Source organism: Elephas maximus, chromosome 1 (genome assembly GCF_024166365.1).
Source record: "Elephas maximus indicus isolate mEleMax1 chromosome 1, mEleMax1 primary haplotype, whole genome shotgun sequence".
NCBI classification, from domain to species: domain Eukaryota; kingdom Metazoa; phylum Chordata; class Mammalia; order Proboscidea; family Elephantidae; genus Elephas; species Elephas maximus.
Window position 1 is genome coordinate 73,901,610 of NC_064819.1, and position 10,698 is coordinate 73,912,307.

The 10,698-nt window shown below is 42.7% G+C and overlaps 2 non-coding genes across 2 annotated transcripts; one reads left to right on the forward strand and one right to left on the reverse strand.

Moving 5' to 3' along the window:
- The first annotated feature begins 2,084 nt into the window (after positions 1-2,084).
- TRNAA-UGC (transfer RNA alanine (anticodon UGC)) lies at positions 2,085-2,157 on the forward strand. Its single transcript has one exon. It is a non-coding gene; the product is annotated as a tRNA-Ala (tRNA).
- Positions 2,158-10,306: 8,149 nt separating this feature from the next.
- Positions 10,307-10,379, reverse strand: TRNAM-CAU (transfer RNA methionine (anticodon CAU)). The gene has a single exon. It is a non-coding gene; the product is annotated as a tRNA-Met (tRNA).
- Positions 10,380-10,698: the final 319 nt, after the last annotated feature.

The window sequence follows — 10,698 nt, forward strand, 5'->3', positions numbered from 1 at the left end:
ACTTAATTTCTATAGAAATGTAGCCTACATATATTCTTGTATGTATATGTGTATATTGATATATATATACAAGATAATGAATTGCACTATTCCTGATTGTGTTTATTCTTGGGGATTCAGTAACAAATTGTCACAAACTGGGTGGTATAAGTGACCTCTCCAGTCTGATTACTTCTGAAAACAAAAATGCTGAATTTAGTGATCAGAAATTTAATAGACAATCATTATAATCTAGACCTGTGGAAGAAACGCATTACAGATCTCAACCCTCCTAATGGAGAAATCTATTAGTAGCAAAGATACTAGATAAAACATTAGTTATTTGAAGAACAGTAAATTGGAAAGATTCTTGGGGCTTATTCCCAGATTTATGGGATGGACTGGGGAAGAAGGTGTTACTAAAAGGTGATGTAGGTAGCAGAGCATTAGGGATAACTGTGCTAATTAGGGGCATGCTTTCTTCTCCTCATCTATTGTTGTTGCTATTGAGTGCAGTCTAGTTGATTCCCACTCAGAGCGACCTTATAGGACAAAGTGGGGAGAGTGAAATTGAAGCAGAGCTAGAGCTTTCTTAAAGAGGTCTTTCTCAGTCTTCCTTCTCCCCATGTTCCGGGTTCTGAGTACAGGTTTGTCACTGAGCTCCTCCTTTGAGGCTGTCTCTGAGAAGCTTTACTCTGGGTCCTGCCCCGCTCTGCCCTGGTAATCGTGAAATTTCTGTAGATTCGAGTAACCTGAAAACCAAAGTAGGACACGGAGAGATGTTTGCATTTCTGATATAAAAGTGAACTCAACAGGGAGAAAGCAAGGGGAATTAGCTCAAGTGGTAGAGTGCTTGCTTAGCATGCGAGAGGTAACAGGATCGACCCTTGCATTCTTCAATTTTATATGCTCCGGTTGCCTTCCCTAATTCCATGGTTGCCCAACGGTATTCGGATTTACCTGGCTTTAACGAGAGCAGTGCCACTGTGTCCTGTGCTTCTGTGCTAGGTTTGAAAAAGAAATTAAACATTGTACACAAAACAGAAAAAGGAACAGAACTTTTCCAAATAACTGGCTTTGGGGCTTCAGCCCAAAGTTAAAAAATGTCTTTGCAGGAAAATAAATTTTCTCCTCTTGGTGACTAAGTAAAAAGAACACCCTGGGAATTGTGTCAGGAGGAACAAGCAGGAGAGTCTGGGTGTGCTGATTTTTTGTCTTTACTCACATTGACAATCCATGGGCAGGGAGCAGAAGAAAATCTCTCTTCTCTCTGCTTCTCTGCAATTGACCAGGTATTACGGAGAAAGACAGAGCAGAGAGATTTGGGACAAGCATGTGTGAAGGTGAGGGCTGGTATATTAATTCGGGTGATCAGGTATGCTTTTACAAAGAAGGTGACAATTGACGCCTCTACTCATCTCCCTGAAGGGCTCATTCTGACTAAAATGTTCTCAAAATAACTTGGGAATGAGATCTTCCTCTAACTTCCAAGACGAAACACACTTTAAAATGTGGTTTTGAAATTGCAATATTATGCCACTTTGAAAGAAACTGCGTGAGGTTCCGTATCAACCACATCTCACGTGGCATTCAGCTCAGGCGGCCAGAGCAGAGTCACCTTGCTAATGGGGACATTCGGTCTCTGCAAGCGCTGGGTTCTGGAGACTCCGAAGATCCTGGGACCCTTGCCCAAACCTCTTTCCAGCACCACTTGATTAGTCTCAGCGTTACCCCACGTATAGCCCATAGGAGAATATTTTTATTGATTAAACATGCTTCTCCAGTTCAGGCTGGGATAGCTGTGTCAGTGGGCCGGGCAGTTCGGGGTGGAGGGGGGAGGCCCACAGCTGGAATGTGCTCTCTTTACTTTCAGGAGACAAAGACAGAGAAGTTGGGAGGGAGGAGCAAGGTTTTTCCCCAGGACCTTTTCTGGTAACTCCTTTTCCTCACACTCCTGGCTCATAGAGTTTTTATCCCAAGCGTCAACTGCGAAGCTCTGCCCTCAATCCGGTCCTGGCTTGGGCTTGGTGGCTCGAAGTTCCCAGCAGTCCCAGGTTACCAGGAAAGCGGGTGGGGTGTGGCGTATTTGGCTAGAGGCGGGCATCGGGGGATTAGCTCAGATGGTAGAGCGCTCGCTTTGCATGCGAGAGGTGGCGGGATCGACGCCCGCATTCTCCAATTTTGACTGGCTTCTCCCTCTTGGTTTGTATGCTGTGCTCTCAACTGGCTGGCTTCTTCCGTTGATTGCCTAGGAGCTTCTCACCTAGGAAACTTGGGCGCCTTGTTGCGTCACTATTACTACGCACCACAGAGACCACTACCCCAAGTTTCAGCCTCCTGTATTTTCCACTTCTACTCCTGGCTTGGCACTTCTAGTCACTCAGGCCTCCGCTCAAATTTCACCAAAACTGCTCTCATCAAAGTCAAGGGGGATCTCTTAAAAATCATAAAATGCAGTGGGAGCCCCCCTTTTTTTTCCACTTCCTTTTGAAATATGACCATTATTCCTTGCCCCACCCCCAGCCCCCATGACAATCATCTGTTCCCTGGATTTACTCAACCCCAGGTAGTTTTGGGAGCCCTGGTGGTGCAGTGGTTAGGACTCTGGCTACAACCAAAAAGTCAGCAGTTCCAACCCACCAGCCGCCTCTTGGAAACTCTTTGGGGGAAATCCTGATAGTCCTGTAGGGTTGCTATGAATCCGAATCGATTCTTGGCAACGGGTTTTTTTTGTTTTGTTTTTATTAGTTCTTGAATTGGTTAATCTCCTTCATCTCCACTTTTTCTCTACCTTTCTGTTAAGAACGAGTGTCCTCTGAGATTCAATCCTTGACCACCTTCTCAAGCTAACTCTGGGGCCTTTGTAGCCATTCAGACTTGTATGTAAATATTTCTGTAACTCTGACCTTTTCCCCGCCAGGATGTTCTGAATTATTACCTTATCTCAGAGCTATCCAGTATGCATCACATATAATTTTAAATGTTCCAGTAGACACATTGAAAAAGGTAAATGAAATTAATTTTAATATCATATTTTTTAAATTTTATGTATTAAATTATCATTTCATCAAGTGATAGATATGAACTTATGAAAGAAATAGTTTTTAAATACCATACATATTTTATGCTTGCAGCATCTCATTACAGGCTAGCCACATTTCAAATACTCTATAGCCACATGTCGCTAGTTGTTAACCATATTAAGCAGTGCATCCCTCTAGAGTTTATTTCTCCTGCCTTCAACTATAATCCCCATCTGCATTCTGGAGCACCACGTCTATTAATTCCACCCTTCATCCCTGACTCCCTCGCTGATATCTCCACTGACACATCCCATGAGTGTTTCAGGACTAACAGAACCTGAAGAGAACCCAATAATTTCTCTCCCCAAACCTGCTTTAGTTAAAGAAGTTCCAGTGTTAGAGAAAAGCACCATCATCCATGCAATTGCCCAAGACAGAGACCCAAGGACTTTCATACCCCTTGTCAGCATGGGCATTCAGTTTTTCACTAAATCTTCTCAATTCAACTTCTCTGTCTAGTTTAGAAATACTAGCTTCTTTTTATTTTCCTCTTCAATAGCCCAAGCTGATTTTGCCTCTGGACCTTTGCATGGCTGTTCCTTCTGCTTGGAAGTCTCCAGAGTTTTCACGCAGCTGTCTTTCCCATCACTTGGCTCACCTTGAAGTCATTTCCTCAGAACAGCTTTCCCTAAATTACATCAGGTGTTTTACTTCCATCATTTCTGAAATCATCTGGTTTATTATTTTGTTTTTATTATTTGTCTCCCCATACTAAAATGTAATATTGTCTTGCTGGTGACTGAATCCCAAAGACTAATATAAAACATACTGCCCCAGAGCCTAATAGGCCAGATGGACCCTTAATAAATGTTTGCTGAAGGGATTTATTTATTTTTTTTTGAAGGGATGGAAGGATGAATGCATCTAACTCCACTGCCAGCACTCTCTGTATCTATTCAGCATCTTTGCCAGGTCCATTAGGATAATGCCGGAACTCTCCTCCTGATCTCTGTGTTTACAGTTCAAAGTAACAAATGCACATATACTTCACCCCTTAATTCCACTTCCTACAGTACTCTTGGAGATGTGCCAGAAAAATGTATGATGATAATCATGGCAGGAATATTTGTGACACCAAGGGACTGACAACCCTCGAAACACCCAACAATAGGAGAACAGTTTAATATATTATGGCAGATCCATATGATGGAATCTTTGGTTAACAAAAGTGGGAAGGAAGGCATAAGATTACAACAAATAGACAAAAAAAAAAAAAAAACAGATTCAAGGAGTGGTGTTAAAAGTAAGTTTTCCAAAGAGTGTAGAGCAAGGAGCCAAACCTCAAAAACAAATCTTTTGCTGTTAGGTCAAGTCCAACTCATAGTGACCCTCTAGGACAGAGTAGAGGCTTCAGGGTTTCCAAAGAGCAGCTGGTGGACTTAAACTGCTGACCTTTTGGTTAGCAGGCAAGCTCTTAACCACTGTACCACCAGGGCCCCAACAAGGAGCCAGTTACCCAAAAGTACACTTAGGTACATAGATCATTTCTTGGCCATTCGTTTAACAGTCTTTGGAAAGACACATAAGCACTTGATAACACTGACTGCATCTGGGCCAGGGAAACGAATGCCCGGGAACACAGCTGGGAGGGGAATTTTTCACTATCATTCTTTAGAAAACCTCTTGTATATTTAACTATGTGATTTTATTAACTATTAAAAATAAGCAAAATTTTAAAATAAAATATCTGTCGTAGTGGTCTCCGTGCTTTTCTATTTTTCCAAAGAAAAAAGACAAATCTGAATTCATTGTATTCTTTATCCCCAATTTTTAGACCAAACTTTCTGGACTCCCAATAGCAGTCTTCGTCTACAAAGATAATTTGGATGTCCAGGTCCAGAAACTAAATATGCTCAGGACCACAGAAACTGTGATAAAAGAGGTTTTCAAAATTAAAATGTTTTCCAGTCTTGGCAACACGTCTCACCTATCTGCCCAAAGTTGAGAGTGGGGATGAGGATTAGATTGGAGATGCAATGAAGGAAGGAAGAGGGAATCACAAGCAGACAGCCTCCATTAGTTCCCACAGGTATTAGTGGCTTGGAGGCAAGGGAGTGGAATTTCAAGTGCTCCACAAATGTCTACAGGCTCTGGAGTAAAGGGACTCAAGCCACAGAAGCCTAAATCCAGCATTCACTTTCCCACATACCCATAGCTCAAGCCCTCTGTGAGGCAAGATCAAACAGTACCTGCTGAGGCACAAGGATTTAAGGAAGATCGAGGCTGAACTGTAACCAGAGGCAGCTCTAGCCCTGTCAGTCTGCGTGGGGTCCCACAAAGACCAGCTGTTAATCTATACACCTGCCATTCACTGTATGTATAATGTCCTATCTTCCCCCAGCCCAAACCCTTGGACACGGGCTGTTTTGCAGATCTGTCAGGCCCTGAATCAAGTTTTTGTCAGTTAATTCCAGTCACAAAGGTTCACTTGACCACTCTTTCATTTGAGTCATCTAAATAACTTATTATTTATTCATTCAGTAAAAATGGGATTTAATGTGAAAATGAGATTCCTGTGTAGATGAAGGTCAGAAATAAAATCCATCACAACACTCTGAAATAACTGAGCTAGGGGAAGTAGTGCAGCCTCCAGATATCAGGGAGAAACCCTACTGCTGCTGGCCTGGAGGAGCTGAGGGTTTTCTTAGGATGGGGTGTCTCAGGGAGAATGGGGAGCACAAGGGACTTACAATGTTGTTGGAATGGGAAGGGGAGGAACAGGAAGTAGCAGACTGAACAACTCTCCAGGGCATGGTCCCCTCCTGTTCCCAGGTAGATCTCGTAGCGTCAACAATTAAAGATGAACATTGATGTCTTTCTAACAGTTATGTTTTCAGCAACTGAAAAACAAAACAAATGCCCTTTCAAGTCTAAAAGATGGAATATTTAATTGGAATTTTAAACTAAAAGTGCTTGTCTTGAATTAAGTATAAATGTACAACTTGCCCCGCAAACTTTTCTAGTTATGCACAGCTGGTCCACTGGGGGGCAGTGTGTGCAGTGGTTAAAGCGCTGGCTGCCAACCAACCCACCGGTGGCTCCTCCGGAAAGAGATGTGGCAGTCTGCCTTTGTAAAGACTTGCAACCTTGGAAACGGAGCAGTTCTGCTCTCTGCTTTGGGGCACTACAAGTCTGAATCGACTACACTGCAGTGAGTTTGGTTTTGGTTTAGTCACAGTGGGAGATGGCAAGTGAATGTGGAGACTGGAAATGCTGACTCCAAACCATCTCCTAGACATCACGTCAACAGTCAGTTGATAACCCAGTTTTTAAACAGAAGAGCCACAAATTCCGGGATACCTGTGCTAATTAACCCGTCAGTTAACAACGTGGTCACCCCTCGATGAGTCGATGGGACTTGCTTCCTTCTCTTCCATGAAATTGAGAAGTATAAATTATAATGGAAACAAGAAATTTCCCACAGCGATCTTCTCCAGGTCTTCCTTATCCCCTCCCTCCTCCTCTCAAAACAATGTTGCTCCCGCCTCTTGCCCTAGGCAGTCTCTGAGACGCTAAGCAGTTACTGTATTTGGATGCTGGCCTCAGTCCTGGTGACCAGAGGGAGTGGCATTTGTTAATCAGAATTGCAAATGAGCCCAAATCTTGAAATCGCCTGTAGATGAGGGAAGTTAGCTCCTGTGGTAGAGCCCTTCTTAGCAAGCAAGAGGTAAGGTGATAAACGTCCACGTTCTCCAGTTTTTCCTCTGGCTGAAAACAAGACCAGGTGAAGGAAATCAGGGAAAGGGCAGTGGAGACACAACCCCAAGTAGGCTACAGTAAGTTCCAGGAAGTAAGAGAAAGGCAGAGTAACATTCTCTGTACTGAGCTGTCCTGAATATTTCATCCATTTTAGCCTGGGAAACCGCAGCTCTGAGGGAGAAAGTCCTGGCAATCTGTTCCTGTAAAGATTACAGCCTAGGAATCCTTACAGGGCAGTTTTACTCTGTCACATGGGGTCTTACTGAGTTGTCGCCTGAAGGCAGAGAACAGCAGCCTGGCAAACAAGAAAGCTAATGGGTGGATCCTAGAAAGACTAGACAAACCGGAGAATTTGTGAGGCTGGGGTCTCCCAGTTTCATGGGCCTGGGGAGGGGCATGAAAATCCGGAGAGTCAGTGAAAGGAAGATTCTGAGACCCAATGAAATCTTTAGAGGAAATGCATGTGGGAAGAGTGGGAGCAGGAAGATAATCCTAAATAGGTGGTCACCTCGGAGGGAAGTGTAAGGGCCTGTCTCAGGTCCCACCATCAGTGACCCACCATCACTGATATTACAGGTCACTGTAATGGCAGTCCAGATTTATATCCTTAGAATGGCCTCAAAAATTAAAAAAGGAAAACATAGATGCAATTTTCCAGCACCAATACCAGAACCTGAATTGATTTTTTCCTCTAGTTTTAGAGGCGGAAATAGGCAAAATATGAGAAAAAACAAAAGAAAACAAAACAAAAACTCCCAGCTGAGAATAGTGAAAAGCAATTTTATTCCCATCAGCTCGCAGATCCTGGTGAGGGTCAAGACAGTGAAGAAAAGATAGAGAGCCTTTGGGTACTTGTACTGCAGAGCAGCGGAGTCCTTTTGTTTCACCCCTAGCTCACAGCTTTCCTCTCCCACTTGAGCTAAGCATCTGAGTCTCAAGTCCTCAGGTTCTGAACCATCAAGAAGCCTCATGATGATGCTCAGAACATGAAGGAGTCCTGGGAAACTAGCACCGGTGAGGGCAGTGATGCAGTGTAGAGGAAATGGGTTGAGAGACTTCTCACAGTTGGCTCAGCTGCACAGACACCTAATGCCACAGAGGTGGTCACTGGGGTTTTCTGTTGGTTCCTTTATAGGCTGGTTGGCTCATTCCAGAGGCCCTCACTACAGCTGACAGTCTTCTTTGAGAGCTTGTCCAATCTTGCTCCAGTATTGGCACTGTGGCCTCCCTCTCAGTCATTTGGGTCTCAACACAAATGTCACTTCTTTGGAGAACTTTTTCTGATGACTTCAACGAAATCAATGCCCTCTGCGGCTCCATCTTCTGTGTAAAATGTATCTGTACTGAAGAGCATCACTAAATTACTGCTGTATTGTCTATCTTCTCTTTAAAGTGTACACCTCCTGAGCCTTTTCCTTTCTTGTTCTGCCAGTGTATTCCCAGTGTCTCGGGTTAGATCAGGGCATCTGGGTGAAAGGAATATTCCGGAAGAAAGAAAAAAATCAGATGGAGGAGACAGATATGAATTCCAAATGATTAGTTTCATAAGGAAAAGCTAAATTATGTTATTTTCTCAAGTTAATCCTAGCCCTAAAAGAGGTAAAGGAGTGAGCTAAAGGAATCTAATATGCTTCTAAGAATCACAGGCAGGTAGGATAACTCATCAATTCCAGCACAAATCCATTTTCCTCATGCAACCTGACAAATTGACAAGTGTGTTTTGTCCTCCCAACAGTAAAATGAAGACCAAGGATATGGATTACAATTGAAATAATTTCACAGTGTGGCTTCTCTCACACTTAGCACTATTCCATTTAAAAATACTAGGAGACATAAACTGTGTAGGACATTAATAAGCCAATCAAGTGATAGTCAGTATTCTGAATCTCAATAATATATTAATTGCTTTTCTAAATATGACAAAAATCTTGACATCTATTCATTAACACTGAATTTTTATTCAATACTACAAAATTAGATTTAAAAAATTTAATAGTGAGAAATATGAGGGGTGGTAAATTCTATTCCTTTTTATAAAATTATGTGCATACATAGATATATATATGAAATATAAGCAAGATGAAAAGAGAATATCATATTAAAAAGAAACTTATATATCAATAAAATATTAATTCTTAACGCATACATTAGAAAAATCATTAAAATACATTATTAGACTACTTTGAAAAAAATGCAAATGATGTGTTGACAAATTTTATGATTCTTCAAGGTACTTCTTCGATTTTAGATTCTAGTCTTAAATGCTTTAGAAGTACAATGATTAAATAAGCTGTGCATTCAACAAAAGAAGTAAAAAAAAGAAGCATTGAAGCAGGAAGAATAAACAGTAAAGATAGGCATGGTAATTCATTAACGAGAAAATAGCAATATCTGATTGGTTTGTGGGGAAAAAAAGTTCACTCATCAGCCAAACAAAAAAACATAGGGACTAAGTCCAAATTTCTTTGCTCCTTTGCTCTTTTGAGAAAATGAATTAGTGGATGCTGAAGTACCACATTTTAAAAGTGTGCTAGGCTTATTTATTGAAATGTTCATCTGTATTTTTTATCTAGCTGTCCCCGCGGGTGCAGAGAAGCAGGCCCCACGCCAAGGCTATGGCAACGGTGGAAGTGTTCTGGAAGGGGAGCGGAAGGGGAGGGCCTTCTTCCTCTTTGTGCATCGCCGCCAGTTCGGGGTTTTCTTCTCAAAGCTGTTCCCCCGTTTTCCTTCATCTTCTAAGTACTATCAGTTGGAGTGTCAGTCAAGACGTTGCCAGTCCCGAAATATGCGGAACTATACAAAAACAAAACAAACAAACTCATCGCTGTTGAGTGGATTCCGACTCACAAGACAAAGTAGAATTGCTCCATGAAGTTTCCAAGGAGCAGCTGGTGGGTTCATACTGCGGACCTTTTGGTTAGCAGCCTGAGATCTTTACTGCGCCACAGGGGCAAAAACGCGAAAAGATCAAATTTACTAGATTTCAAAACGTCCAATGTTTCCCTGACTTCTATGTGCCCATAAAATAAAATACTAGAAGTTTTCTCTATCTGCTTCCAAGTGTAAAGCTCCGAGGTAGTCAGTGGGAAGCCGCTTTTACAGAAAGAACAGAGGCGCAAAGCTGGAGGATAAATAAGCCAGGGACAATTTCGCCTAACCCCGGCGCTCTCGGCTGTTTTGGTTAACTGGTTATTTTGGGAATAAAACTGTTATGGTTTTGCTGAACCATGAGGGTCTCCGGGAGCTTCAGGGCCACCGCCTTGGCGGAGCCAGAACCGGACCGAGGGTGGAGCGTCTCCAGAACTTCTCAGGAAACATCCTCTGCGGAGCGTGGAGCTCGGGGCAACCGGGGACCAAGAGACCGTTACCCTGGGCAAGTTCTGGGCCTGACACACTTTCACTTTCTTGGTATTGTAGAAAAGAAGGGACTCCGTCCCAGCTGCAGGTAAGTACAGCTATCTCATAATGCTATGAATATTTATCTCCGTAAGAAATGTGATTATCATCTGTCCAAGTACAAAGAAAGAGGCACGAAGAAAACAGCATGCCCTCTCTGAGGCTCGAACTCAGGACCTTCAGATTATGAGACTGACGCGCTGCCCACTGCGCTAAGGGGGCCGCTGGGTTCTCTTTTGGTCTAGGTTCTAAAGGAAATGTGTAATTTCTTTTTCCAGGACGAGCTCTTTTCCGGATTTCTGATCACTCGTTCTAGAAGATAAAAAAACTCCTAATAAACCTGTGTGGATTCTTTTTAGTTCGGCACTCAACAGAACCTTACACCCCGAAGACGTGGTGTTCCCACCGAGCAATTGGGCCTAACGTCTGGATGGTGTTTTTCCTCTTATTTCCTAATAATCTTTTTTTTTTTTTTTTTGTAATGATCCTTTTTTGATAGTACCAAAAGAAAACCCACACGCTTGGCCGTCAAGTTGATTCC